The 15,627-nt window shown below is 37.2% G+C and overlaps 1 long non-coding RNA gene across 1 annotated transcript in view; it reads right to left on the bottom strand.

Annotated features, from left to right (window-relative positions):
- Positions 1 to 280: 280 nt before the first annotated feature.
- LOC116746794 overlaps positions 281 to 15,627 on the bottom strand; it is a 251,970-nt gene continuing 236,623 nt past the window's right edge. The window contains exon 4 of the long non-coding RNA XR_004347875.1: positions 281 to 365. This is a non-coding gene — a long non-coding RNA (uncharacterized LOC116746794). The remainder of the gene's footprint in view (positions 366 to 15,627) is intronic.

The raw sequence follows: 15,627 nt of genomic DNA on the forward strand, positions 1-15,627 counted from the left end.
TGACAATTAGTGTAGGATGTAGGCACAGAAAGGATGCTCACCCCATATCAGGAGTTGTACAATGAGGGAAAAAAGTACTACTGAAAACTATTCTTGTACCTATTTACGAAGAGTTGGCCACCCCATGCAACTGGGAATTTAGCAACCGCATGTCCTCTCCCAATAGGAATCCTGACTCCAAGGCAGGCGGGTGTAGGATACGCAGAGTATAGGACCCAGGGAAGGAGCCACGCAGTCGGACCAGCACTGGGTCAGAGAGATTTCTCTGATCCACACTTACCTAAGATGCCACCACTTTCCGCCCTCACGTGAAGGAAATGAAGTCACTGTCGGAATAACGTTCAATATCTACTGTTGTTTGTTGGCTGGAAAACAAACAAACAAAAAATACTTCTCAATGTTTCCAATTACAGTGAATAATCTTACCGTTTTCCATTTCCCTGTACATTATTAATGACCAAAAAGGAGTATTTATTATTTAGACCAAAATTTATAAAAGTCATGGAAAAAACATGATTTTTTGCCATTTATTTGATCACTTTGCAGTTTCGGTCTACAGAGTAATTTCCATGGTTCCACAGTACCATTCAAAGCCAAGAGATGTATCTACACACACACAACGGGGTTAAGGATAATCAGAGCCTTGAAGGAATGGGATTGCATCGAGAGCTCAGCACTGAGTGTTGTTCATGCTGCTTTTATTTTATTTAATTGAACTTGGTGCTCTTATGTATATAAACTCATACTTAACATGTATTTCTTCTAAGAAGTTCACGTTTCTGCTCTCCTTACCTTCAAGGTGACATCTCCACCACCACAGGTAGATTTAACAAGAAGCGTATTTTTAGTTCTCCATATGGCTGACTTGACTTTGCTCTAGCCATTACAAGGCACATTAGTTTCTTGCCAGGATGCTTTCTATCGTGGAAGTAGGCTTGAGGCCTATCACACTCCATGATTTTAATGTTAAATACCTTTCTTTGCCTTTAAATCTCTTCAGTTTCGTCATTTTCCCACTGTCCTACCTTTGGCACTAGAGAGTGTTATACTTCCTATTTTTAATCAGAAGCATCTCTTGTGTGTTCTTTTAACACTTCTGTTTTGCATGATGATGCTTTAGTCATCTCTATAAAATCTGCAAGGCCTAACAAATTTCGGGGACCTTGTCAAGTTAAAATAAGTATTATGCTAACATGTAGAAGGATGTCTACAGTCTGCTGCATTGAGAAACTTTCCTCTTAAAAATCCTGTTGAAAGTTTATCTGATGAAGCTTTTCTAACTGGTTCGTACTTCTCATGTTTCCTGAGTTGTTATCTTCTGTCTTTTGTTTACAGAACCATGGCACCTGATTTTATAATCAGTTGTAGGTTGCCATTAATTAAGCAGTTATGCTAAATAATCTAAGTTTTTTAAGGGTTTCCATCATCATCTACTGTGTATTAACGTATTGCTGGTATAGATGCTATAAAATAATGTATCATGTAGAGAAATTTGGTTTTAATAAAAGATTTGTTATTCCTTACTTTTGTTGGCACTAAAACAAGATAAGTGAAAGCAAGATATTGCTCGAAGAGTTATGATTTTATGAGCAATCTACAAAGAAACTAAAACTGTGATATATAACTCGGCTCAAAGGTAGGCATCTAAATTGCTCTGGGCACGTTTCACGCTAAGTTTTCGACCGTAGACAGAAACGTCAAGTCCTTCTGAAACCTATTATCAAATGAGAAAAAAATTTCCTGGCTGACACCCTTATCTTAGGCTGGAGCTCTGACACTCGAGTCAACTAACAGTTGTAGCTGTTTCACAGAAAAGGTCAATTTTGACAAATGGCCTCTTACACCTGGTGAAAACACTCATTCACAGTTAGGCTCAGGTTCTATTCAGTAAATGCAGTTACATAATCAGAGGCATCTCTGGATGGACCACAATATACCACAGGGCTTTCACATAAAGGAAAGCATAAAGCTACATCTTTGTCTTAATCGATCCTCCTAACGACAAGGACAAACAGATTAGTATAAAAAGCTAGAGGTAGCAGAGTTATGTGAACATGTCACTGCAGGTATGTAAGAGTAAGACCCTGGTGCCAAGGAATCAAGGGTAGATGAAAGTTAAAAGATGATAATTATACACAGCCCCCACTGTACCCTCTATTATGAGAAAACTTGGTAGTGAAAGTCACAAGTAAATGAAAAATCCAAAGTAGTGACCTTCTTCATACAAGTCTGGTTAGATGGGCAAATTCACATGTATTCATTTTTTTAATTTAAGATTGAGAGATGAATGTTGTATGAGTTATTTTCTTCTCTAGTCCCCGAATAATTCTCATAACTCATTAACTTTTTAAAAATTATCCCCGAATGTCATCAGAATTAGCTGAAATACTTTTAGGACTTAATAACCAACATACTAACATGTTTCATTTTAGAACTTGTTTGCAAAACAGAAACAGACTTACAGATATGGAAAACAAACTTATGGTTATGTTGGGGAAATGTGGTAGGGAGGGATAAATCAGGAGGTTGGAATGAACATATACACACTACTATATATAAGATAACCAACAAAGACCTACTGTATAGCACAGGTACCTCTATTCAATATTCTGAGATAAGCTATATGAGAAAAGAATCTAAAAAAGAATGATTGTATGTATATATATGACTGAATCACTTTGCTGTATGCCTGAAACTAACACAACATTGTAAATCAACTATACTCCAATAAAATTAAAAATATTTTGGGGCTTCCCTGGTGGCGCAGTGGTTGAGAGTCCGCCTGCCGATGCAGGGGACGTGGGTTCGTGCCCCGGTCCTGGAAGATTCCCACATGCCGCAGAGCGGCTGGGCCCGTGAGCCATGGCCGCTGAGCCTGTGCGTCCGGAGCCTGCACGTCCAGAGCCTGTGCTCCGCAACAGGAGAGCCCACAACAGTGAGAGGCCCGCGCACCGCAAAAAAAAAAAAAAAAAAAAAAAAAAGTATCATTTTAGAAGAGAATTCTTATTGTGTTCACATAGAAAAGGGGCTAACTTACACAACTTTCTGAGAAATGTGGACATGTATTCTATGACCAAGAATTGATCCATCAAAATAAGTGTTTGTCTGAATGCCTACTGGGTGCTTAGCAGTGCTACGTTATGTGGGGAATGGAAACGGTATCACAGTGCATTTTATTAGACGAAATTTGTGTGTTGCACTAAGGGTTAAACAATTATAACCCTTGCACCTGGTGAAAACACTCGTTCACTGTCAGGCTTAGGTTTTACACCCTTTCACCAGGTGCCGGGACAATGTAACAATTCACAGGAGATGAGGATGAAAAGGGGCCAAAGGGAAAGGACGTCCTGATGGAGGATACTGGTCTTCATTTTTGTCATCACCATCTACTAGAACTTTGATAGGTAAGAAGATCACTGAGCACTGACAAAGAGGGAGAAAAGGTGGAATCAGGGACAGTGGTGAGAACCTGATGTTATTTCTGGACAGTGGGGCAGGAGAAAAAGGAGGGAGGAAGAAAGGAGAATAAGGGACAAGGGAACACTAAAATGTAAGAGACAGAGGGAAGGCTGGTGGAGAGGCAGTGATAAGTAAAATGACATTAAGATAGGCCTGAAAACCTGACAAGTTCATATAGAAAAGAGTCAATAGTTGTTGCTCTTATTTTAAGAGGGCAGTGAGATTATGAAAGTGCCGTTCAAGGCCTTTTCATCTGGCAATGCAGTGTTGCAACAATTGCCTTCTTGTCAAACCTTACCCCTAGATGAACCCTGGAACGGAGGAGATCAATGTCCCAGTGGAAGTGAACATGTGAAGATTCAAAATATTAGAACTGACATCCAATAAGAATTCAGGACACATGATAAAGCAGCAGCCTCACAGAAACAAGAGCTGTAGCCATTAAAATGGGTGACCAAGGAGGGCTTCCCTGGTGGCGCAGTGGTCGAGAGTCTGCCTGCTAATGCAGGGGACATGGGTTCGAGCCCTGGTCTGGGAGGATCCCACATGCCACGGGGCAACTAGGCCCGTGAGCCACAACTACTGAGCCTGCGCGTCTGGAGCCTGTGCTCCGCAACAAGAGAGGCCACGAAAGTGAGAGGCCCGTGCACCGCGATGAAGAGTGGCCCCCACTTGCCGCAACTAGAGAAAGCCCTTGCACAGAAAGGAAGACCCAACACAGCCAAAAATAAAAATAAATTAATTAATTAAAAAAAAAAAAAAAAAAATGGGTGACCAAGGAAGAGGATTAAAGAGAAAACTTCAAGAAATACTTGTGGGTGAAGCCAGTAATTGAGAAATAAAAGCAGTATTGAGAAGGAAAGAGAAGCAGTATAATGAACTGTTAAAGAAATCAAGAAGGAGACATTAAGAGGCTGACCTAGCGAAGTTGTTTCAAATGTCAGAATAAAGCCAAGAGCAATCAGGCTAAGTTGGTAATGATAAGGGAAGAAATTTGGGAGGTACAGTGTCAGCAAAGTTCTGAGCAAAAATTACAAGCGAGTAAAAGAAACAGTTGGGTAGTAAAGAGAGAGGAAAGACACTGTATGTCAGAAAGAAGTGCAATGTGAATTACAGCTCTATCCTTGGGAAGGCAGGGAGCAGCTGAAGGCACGGCAGTGGAGGGCATGAAATTAGACTGGCTCATTTCAGGTCCAAGGTTGACTTCTCCACTTGCTGTACTCTAGACAATTTTGTCTTCACCCCTTTCCTTCATCTGAAATAATGAGATAATTAGGGTGTCTATTCCATGAGGTTGGATTGAGAATTAAATACTTAACCTAGGAAAAACACTTAATACATGTCTTGGCAATGTGTCATTACAGTATTATGCTGACAATTTGTTTGTACTGGGAACGGAGTCAAAGAGGAGAATGTGCTAGAAAGGTAGTGACCACGTTCTAGGAGCAATGATGTGGAGGTTACCCTGATGTCACTGTGGCATTGGACCTCCTCAGTCTTTTGGAACAGATTAAAATCAGCAGTTTTCATAGATTTCTAATTCTGTACTAAAATTTTCCCACCAATACATAAATCTTGGAGATTATTTAGTATAAAAGATCGTACACTTTCCACAGAAGAACCTTATAAACAGAGTACATCTAGGACTCACCAATAGAGTCTAAGTTGGCATTCTGTCACTACTTTGATTTCTTGTACCTCATCAAGAGCTTTAGAGAACACTTCCTGAATGATGGTATCATATTGGCATTCTTTTTTTAAAATAATATTTATTGGAGTATAGTTGATTTACAATGTTGTGTGAGTTTCTGCTGTACAGCAAAGTGAGTCAGTTACGCAGATGTAGAAAACAAACTTATGGTTACCAAGGGGGAAAGGCGGGGTGAGGGGGATAAATAGGGAGATTGGGATTGACACATACACACTACTATATGTAAAATAAGAACCTACTGTATAGCACAGGGAACTCTACTCAATACTCTGTAATGACCTATATGGGAATAGAAACTAAAAAAGAGTGGATATACACATATTGCCATTCTTGGTCTGCTCTACAAGGTAAAGTCATATTCAGTTTTTTGTAACAAAGATACAGTGGGAAAAGATAAAACAGTAAAGGCAGTTGAGAAGATGACATTTTCTCCTTTAAATCAATAGCAGCTTAAGCATCACCAATGGATTTTAGGAATATCCCACCGTTTGGCACTAAGTCTTAATTATGTCACAGGACTTATCTTTATTTCTTATTTTATACTTAATGACATACTATTTCTACCTAAAATTTGAACGTTTCATAGTTACATATATGGCTTGCTTTTCTAAATGATTTGGTAACTCCAAGTTACCACGGAACCTAAAAAAGACGACCTCATCCCTATATGGACAAGTTTCCATTAACATGGCACCAGCAAGGACTCCCTGCTTACCAAGTTTTACATTGTGTGGTTGTGTAAGTTGAACAAAATGATAAAAAGCTGTCTAAAAATCAAAATATTCAAGGTATATAGGCTTATTCTTTAAAAAATTCTTTGGAAAATGTTCAGTCGTAATGCAAAATAATTGAGCTTATAAATACATTGCATGGTTTAGATGTGCAGACAACAGGGCACATCTTATGCACTCCTACTGGAATGCCCAGTCATTACCAATGTACACCAGATGGGAGTGTTGCACATTAAGTAACATAGCCTCCCGATTATCGTCCTTTGAAGTATGTGAGATTTACTATAAGCCTAATTCTAATTCAGTGAATGCCATCAACTGATTGTATGATGGGTCATTTTCACTGCGGGGTGCAAGAGAATTACTAAGAAATTTGACAGGCAGAGCACATTACAAAACAATCTTGTAAATTTGATAACTGATACTTGCAAAGTTGCATTTATTCAAAAATAATGTGTTCTCTACATACGGTGACGTGCGAAAACTTAGGCCATCCCCCAAGAATACGAAGTGAAGCATCTTTAAAAAAGAAAACAAAAACTGATTTTGAGGCTCTGCAGTAAAAAGAAAATCTATGTATTGATTTAAAACAGACCTGTCACTGAAGATGGCATTTTTAACCAAAAGCAAGCCAATGCTTTAGCAAGTATGTGAATCCATTATTCACTGGATCTCAGGAGTGAAGACAGGGCTCTTGTCTACCTTCCATAGAGGCCTCACAGAACCCGGCCAGCCGCCGTGGAAGTAAGTGCCTGCCTCCTCCCCACAGGTCGGGATGGAGAAGCAGCCTGGAAATCCTTAGTACATTAACAGGTACCCAATATTCTCTGAGCTACCCAACTGCCGTTGCTAAGTCCTAGCTCTATAAGCAGCAATTAGAAGTACTTGGAGACACGTTTGCCAGAAACTCTGAAGATCACTGGTTGGAATGAAGCAATTTGCTTACACAATTAGGTTGCTGGGGGGTTTGATCAGAGAATCTGGAAGAGAGAGGGCCTTTTTCCCACAGTTACCAAGATTTCATTGTTTCAAACTCTAGATCAGTTGTCATATATACGTCGCATGCCAGAATTTTATATTTCTAATAACCACAGTAAGAAGTAAAAAGTGAAACTTATCAATGTATTTTTCAAACCATGTATATTTTATCCTGTGTATATATAAAACTTTTCTTACTAAGTCTTCAAAAGTCAGTGTGCCTTTTACACCTATAGTACATTTCAATTCAAACTAGCCACAGTTCAAGAGCTCAGTAGGAACGTATGGGTAATGGCTACCATTTTGGACAGCACAGATGTTGATCGTACCCAATATCAAAGCTCCATTATTTTCTTATTATTTATCAAAACCAGAGTAGTCAGTAGACTAGAAACTTGAAAAGAAATATCTACAGAATTTTCTAAAAAGAGTTAAACTATGTGCAGATAATGAAAACAAAATTTCTATCAGAATCCGTATTTTTTACCTAAGCCATAATGCCAAAATTACATTTAGATGATTGATCGCAACATTTACTTTTCATCAACCATAGTAATAAAATGCTGCTCTATAATTCACCCTGTTAGTTTGGTTAACATAGAAATCACACTGGTTATTTTAGACTCCACCAAATTTTGCATTCTGAATTATATGTATTGCATGTCAACACTGATCTAACTTTATATGAGGATACAATTTCCTTCTACTTTATGATAGGAATCTCAACATAAATTTCTTTTAATTATCAAAAACCTTTATAGATATATTTGGTAATTCTGTGACTTATTTCTTGTCTAAATTTTCATTTTCCACAAATCCTATTCAGAGATCTCAACAATTTATCATTAAAAAATCTTAGGTTTTTTTTTTTTTTTGCTATTCTTAGAACAAAAAATCTAATTTTCTTGAGTTATATTTAGGATTTATAGATTTGTAATATCAATTTTTAAATTATGTCTACTTTATGTACCAAGTTATCTGTAATTTGAAACTAAAAAGGTAAAGACCAAAAATGCATGAATGGTTATTCTTATTAATTTGTAGTTCGAATAATTGTTTCTTTTCTGACTAGGTCTTCACTCTTTTGTAGCCTAACCTGGGCTTAGCATCTTCAAATGTTTTATGTACAAAGTATGTACTATTAAAAAAAAGCTTAAATTCTTAAACCTGGCACCAAGATTTTAAAAGTACATTCTCAAACTATTTTGCTACTCTTGCATTTATAACAAAATAATTTCTCTCTGATTACTTTCCTCCAAATGCAATAACCATTTTTCAGCTTCCAGTTGTTGGTGCCAGGCTTTCCCCATCACTGAATGTTATTCCTTCCTCATTTAACACAGTCAGTTTCTACCCATACTTCAAGTCCCACATCAAACATTTCTTTTTTGGGAAAATGTTTCCAGAGCCCTCCAGCCTAGAGCAATCTCTCCTACCTCTGATCTCGTCTAGTGCCTATTATTTAATAGTTGTTTTAGTTGGGATTTTTAAGAGACCAAAAAAAAAGTCTAAAGAATAAAACAAGCAACTCTGCCTAACTTTAAGTGATTGCAACTGTTGTTGGAAGGATGTAAGATCACTCACAGGATTTAAGGCAACATAAAGATACCTGGACCAGATGTGAACATGCAGCCATCTATAGCTGGGACCAATACACACTTAGATGGACATGTCAATCAAATGCATCAATTGTAAACATTTTAACCTCCTCATTGTAACAATTAAGCCTCAATGTCCCAGGAGAGAAGTATATGATTGGCCAATATCACCTGCCAGTTATTTAAGTGTAAATGGTGAAGAAAAGAGATCTGGGAGAAGTATGCCAACTAGTCCATAATAAAAAGAGACTGGCAAGCTTCAGGTATACCATCTCACCAGTGCAGAGAGAGATGCTCCTTCCCTGGGAAGCTGGGATGATATTATTACAGCCAAAAAGATGATGGGTGGAAAGAAATATCACAATCTAGTAGTTTACTCTAGTAATAGTTTCACGTATTGAGCTGTATTTGTCCTGAATGGCTATTTAACTTTTCCTATGCATAAGTTATTTTGCTCCTTTAAAATGTGTAAAAAAAAATTGTTTCTTTACATCTTGTGTGATATCTTATATAGTAGGATCCTACTTTGTTTTTTCCATTCAGTTCCTTTCTAGGAATGTTGGCAAATATTTTTACTATAATTTAAATGTTTAAGATCACATGTGTAAACAGGCACAGGCTGACACATACTTTCTCCATATTCATGCTTTTACATGTCTCAATTTAGTTCACTTCAAACATACAGACCTCATATTCTGTGCCAGCAACACACTAAACTCTGGGACAGAAAGAAAAGATGTCCCTGCCATCAGATCTAGTGCTTCTGTATTTTATAGTTTTGGAAAATAAGTGCTATAATAAATCATGGTCTAACAACCTGATTTTAAAATGCCACTGATTTTGTTTCCAGCAACTTAGAATGTCTGAAGATTTGAAAGGTATTTTTACTAAACCAAAGGGGGGAAAAGAAATTCTCATGAAAGCAAACATATAAAGTCTATTTCTTTAGTCTTCATGGCACAAAGAAATCAGGCATTTTAAAACTAGTCTAGTGGTATGCACATTCTTAACTACAAATAATCTCATTTATAATTATATTCCCAGAAATGGGAAGTACAATGTTCAGCACATAACTACATCACTTTTCTTCTCGATTTCTGGCATTTCAAAAGTCAGTTTTAAGTTAGTCTGTACAGTACTTTTTCTTTGAAATATTTAACTAATGATTAAGTACCCATTATGCATAGGCTATAATGCTAAGCATTTCTGGGACCAGAAACCTGAAAAATATAGTGTGCCTTGAAGAGTTAACTTTTCAGTGGAGGTAAGTTCTGTCTGCAAACAACTATAATATCGGGTAGTATATGAAAAATTGCAGAGGACAGTTTAACTGCAGAAAATCCAGAGGACAGAGATATTTTTGTCTATGGTGCTTTGGTAAATTCTCTTAGCTACAGATGTAGATTAGCTGGACTTGGAGGATTCCTTCTATCTTTCTAGCTTCTTCTACTGGCCATGTCTCTTCTTCCTCCTCCTCTCTGAACAATCACTCTTTAAAATCATACTTGAGCTTTTTTGACCCTCTGTTCTTGTTGCCACAAAACTTCCAATTACCCTTATTCAAGGTTCAATGAGTCATTCGGACTAAGTTTGAGTTTCTAAACATTTGCCAAGTCCTGTGCTACCAGAACCATTGCCTTCAGAAAGAAACACTGTGGGAATAATCCCACAAGTCTAGTAGAGGTATGGAAATCAGCTGGGGCAGCTGAAACTGAAGTGGATTGGATAGTGGTAAGATCAAGGAAGACCTTCCTAGAAGATGCAGTTGGGTAGGATTTTAAATATTGAGTGTTCCGGGAAAACAGCAGTAATTATGAATTCTAAGTGTTGTAAAAATAGCTGGGGCAGGTTGTATGAACGGGTGTACTCCACCACCATTGGTAGGGTGAGACGCAAACCAAAGTACTTAAGCTCTGGTCCACCAGGGGTGCATTCTGACGGGGAAGGAGGCATCAAAAGGAGATGGGCCAGAGGAGAACCAAGAGCACGAATCTGCCTACATCACTGGAAATGTTATAGCTCTACTCCTATTTAAAAAGTTATGTTGCACAAAATTTTAGTAGGGCTAGTTGCTTTAATTTATTTTTGACCACACTGTATTACAACTATAGGCATTATGGGATATGCTACTGAAAGACTTTTAAAGTACAGCCATCTAGACATGATCGTGAATCCATATAATCACTGAATTCATAGCATTTCCCATGGTATTACTCTATTGACAAAAACCTGAGGTTAAGCATTTCCTTCCAACATCCCATTTGAAAATAATATTCAAGTTTAATACTTCTTATATCTCTAAAAGCACACCTGGTTGAAAAATAAGATCATAAATCACTTTCACTGATAAGTTACCTGTGAATCACAAGTTATTAATGCAAAATTTTGCTCAATAATTTGTTAGCTCAAGTATAGGACTTGACATTGCCTCTAGAGGTTGATGAAAAGAATGTACAAGAAAGCAGAAATCCTGCATCATTCAGGTGACTGAGAAAAGGGTTAACTTGTTGACTTTTAAATAAAAACGACCTACAGATTCACAATCCACTGTCCACTTGCCAACGAGGTATGGTTACAAACGGTAGAAGCCAACTTCATTTAACCCTCATTGTGATTCTTTCGAAAAAAGCTGCATACATTCATGTTAACTGCCCATCTAAGGCAAAAAATATATTTCAACAACTTCAAATACGTATCTACTGTAAGTACTAACTTATTAAAAGTGGGTGTTCCTAAATCTTAAGATGGCATAACAATCCAGTGTTTAAACATCGCTAATGCATTCTAAGAGTGAAATAATATTTTACATCAAGCTAGAATTTAATAATATTTTTTAAGTCATGGGCAATCTAAACAAAAAACAAGGTAAGTTTGTAATGAGATTGCATATAAATGGGACCCAAAGTGCTGCTGGATCTAACATTTATCCTTCAACACTGGATTCACCCTACTTGTAGTGATTGCTCTAGGAAAATCATTCCTCCTGAGACATCTTGCCCCTGTCCGAACTCATTCTTCCTCCTGACACTACGGCTGGCACTGACATCAGAGCTCCTAAATCTTGCCAATGTAGTAAAAAAAATAGTTAAGGCTGAATATTCGTGGGCTGGGGGATGAGTGTGGGGTGGCATGAAGAGCACAGGCACAATCTTAAGAACTTAATACCAGAGCTACAGAGATACATCATTACCTAATGCTGTGTAACAAGTCACCCCAAACTTAGAGACTACAAACAATTATTATCAGGTTCTGTTGGTCATGAGTTTAGAAAGGACACATGGAGATGGTTTCATTTCTGCTCCAGTGTCAGGAACACACCTAGAAGACTCAAAATCCAGACCTAGAGATATCTGGGAGCTCATTTGCTCACATGTTTGATCATAGATTCTGATGATCAGCTGGGGGACTAGCTGGGACTATCAGCTAGAATAACCTACAGGTAGTCCTTCCGTTCCAGGGTCAAGTGTACCAGGAGAAGGATTGCCAGTAGAAGCTACTTTGCCTCTTCTGGCCAGGCCTCAGAACTCATGCAAAGTCACTCTGCTGCATTCTACTGGTCAATGAAGTCACAAAGATCCACCCAGGCTTAAGGAGAGAGAACACAGACCATACCACTCAATGGAGGCATGTCAACATTTTAAGTACTGTATATAGGATGATATATACTATTACACACGTGCCTTGTGTAGCTGTCTTTGGAAAATAGAATCTTCTGCAAGTACTAGAAGAAACAATTTTTTTTTCAAATGGCATTCTCAATTTGAAACTACTTTTCCAAATACTTGGGAAATTACTTTAGTAGTAATATTAAGTCAGTTCAACACATTAGCCTCTGTACCCAGTATGTTATCTAAAATGCATAAATACCAATACGGTACATATAGGCTTTTCTGAGATTGGAACCAGCTTCCATTTATAGTATTGTTTCTATGAAAACCTCTCTGGCTTTCCACACTTACTATAAGGTCAGGAGCACATCTGAACTTCCAGTTACACACAATCCTAGGTGAGCACTGCTGATTTGCTCTTCTTCCTCGAGTTCCCCACTTCCTCCCTCCCCCACCAGCAGACTCATATTCAGCTGTGGATGAAGGCTTAACGTGACATGAACTTGTGACACACCAGTAACGCTCTCCTATTTCCAAATCACGCATTCCAACATAACCTCAGGACACTCTTCTCAGCATATAATTACCTATACGAAAATGAGAATGCTATTAGAAGTGCTGAGAGTTTCAGGACTAGTTATTACTGGAATGTTATGTGGTCACCACGGCCTCTGTAAACTGCCCTCTTGCCTTGGCTACAGGAACCATTCTCTAGATGAGTGAAAGCAATGTGAAATTCTATCTGGAGTCATGTTTATAATGGTCGTCCTCAGACTGTCATATTAGGGCGGCACAGGCAGACACGCACTCAGATATTCTTGACTAAATATTCTACCATTTTGTATGCTGACACAATTATTAAAAGGTATCATATCTTTTTGTCAGAAACATAATTATATGTCTCAGTAACGAGGATTTCACAGCTAGGATTATAATGTTCTCTGAAAATGTTCTATGGCCTAATTTTTCTAACAATTTAATAGGCCTCTAGATGTTATAACCAAGTTACCAAATCTTCTGTCTTTCAAAATCTGTGATTTATACAAGTGTACATAAGTGGTCCAAAATAGTTATAACTGCCAATTGAACAAAGGAATATCTTGTCAGGAGCTTATCTTCACAACACAGGCATTTATGAAATTTGGCTTCTAACTTAAATTGAAGTATCCATCCCCTCTAGTTAATAATAGAGTGAAGTGTGTCAAAACCACAGTCATTAGACTTAGTGTTGTATGTATCAGCAACTTTAAAAGTTCAGTTTCTTATATACCATATATTACATATCACTTAAATATAAAATACATATCAAAGAAAATACCAAGGTTAAAATGTTGAATTTTTCTCATTGGATGCACAATCAAGTTTTGGGTTTTTTTTCTTTTCTTTTTCTTTTTTTTTTTTTTTTTACTATAATTTAACCTCCATCTTTATAAAACTCGATAACTTCTTTTGATGGATGTGTAACAAGGTTCCTCGTGTATGGAACTGGTGGAAGGAGTGAGAATCACATTCCTTTAATCAGAGAGTGCAGGCCACGTAAGATGCAGCTTGTGGGATCAGACAACATTGGAAATGTGACCAGTGAGACCAAAGGCTTCCTGAATCTGACTTATCTGACTGTTCTTTACTGTACTGCCAGCTTACAACTTTAGAACAGACCAGAAGCCTCAACATCTCAGGAATCTAGAAAACCAATAGTGGGGAATAGGCCAACAAGCACTGGACTAAATATCCAACATGACGCAAGCAGTGCAACTTAACGGATACTTCCGGAACAACCTGTACACACAGCAGGTAGTACTGCCCATAAAGCTGAGACTTTTCCAATTAGGATTTTTATTGTTCAAAGGAGGCCTCCACCTCTGCAGTAGAAGATAGGATTAATTTATAGTCTCTTGTTAAATACTGTGATTATTTATGGGTTAGCACTTTATAAAGGCAAATATGGAAATGTAGGTAGGTAGAGGTTTATTTTTATGTTCAGTTTTGTGACGAATGCAAGAATTCTTATCTCCAATTTTTAACAAAAGGAGGAAATATAAACATGCCTTCCTCCATGCTGAAGTTGAAGAGGGTTAGTCATAAGCTCCAGTATTAACTTCAATGTAACTTAAACCCAACCATATCCTATTGAATGTAAATGACAAACCTACACTTACAAGGCAGAGATTGTCAGGTTAGATAAAAAGGCATGTCCCAATTTTATGCTGCTTAAAAGAAATGTACTTTAAATATTAATATCTAAGTAAGTTAAAAGTAAAAGGATGGAAGTAATAGACCATCCTAATCAAATATGCTGTAACTACATTAAGAGAAGGCAAAGTAGATTACAGAAGAATATAACCAAGAATGAACAAAGTCTTCTCAAAATGACCAAGAGGTAAATTCATCTCGAGGACAGAAAAATCCTGAACTTTACATATGTAACACATCTTCAAAATACATAAAGCAAATCCTGATGGAACTTCAAGGAGAGATAGACATTTCCACAACTCAACTTGAAGATTTCAATACAACTTTCTCAATAATTGATAAACAAGTAGACAGAAAATCCAAGTCTATGGAAGACTTCAGTAACACTACCCACCAATCAACCCAATTGACAGTTTTAGAATAATCGCCTCAGGATCAGAATATACATGGTTTTCTCAAGGGCACAGGGAACACTTACTGAGATGGGTCATATCCAGGACATAACAAAAGTCTCAAATTTGAAAGGATTCAATCCATACAAAATATGTTCTCTGACCACAATGGAATTACACATTAACAAAGATAATTAGAAAATTATCTGGAACATAACTAGAAATGAAACAACACTTCTAAATAACATGTGGGTCAAGGCAAAACTCAGAAACAAAATTAGAAAGTGCTTTGAACTGAATACAAATGAAAGCAGAGTATAAGAATAAGTGAAATTCCACTAAAGCCATACAGAGGCACAAATGCAGAGAATGAAACTGTGCTATAAAAAAGCCCTCAAATTCATCATCTCATGCTGCATTTTAACAATAGAAAAAGAAAAATTAAATCTAAAATAAACAGATGAAAGGAAGTATTAGTGATCAGAGCTCACACAAACAGGAAAAAAAGAGAAAAATCAATGTACACCAAAACTGGCTCTCAGAAGGGAAAACGAAAAGTGAATCTAGTCAAGTAGTCTGTAAAATAAAAGAGACAAAGACTATCAGGACTAAAATAAAATATAACTATGGATCGTATTCTACAAATACAAAGAGGATTTCAAGGAATTACGAACAATTTTGTGCCAATATATTCAAAAACTCCAAGGAAATGACAAATTCCTTCAAAGTTGAAGAAAAGTTAAGTTAAAAATCTATTACAGGAAATGAGTCTGCAATTTTTCTTTACTTTTTTAATGTCTGATAGAGCTATTTATTTAGTCCAGAGCCCAAGCAAGGTTTACACATTACATTTTTTTTTAACATCTTTATTGGGGTAAAATTGTTTCGAATGTTGTGTTAGTTTCTGCTGTATAACAAAGTGAATCAGTTATACATACACATATATCCCCATATCCC

This window comes from Phocoena sinus, chromosome 21, assembly GCF_008692025.1.
Source record: "Phocoena sinus isolate mPhoSin1 chromosome 21, mPhoSin1.pri, whole genome shotgun sequence".
NCBI classification, from domain to species: domain Eukaryota; kingdom Metazoa; phylum Chordata; class Mammalia; order Artiodactyla; family Phocoenidae; genus Phocoena; species Phocoena sinus.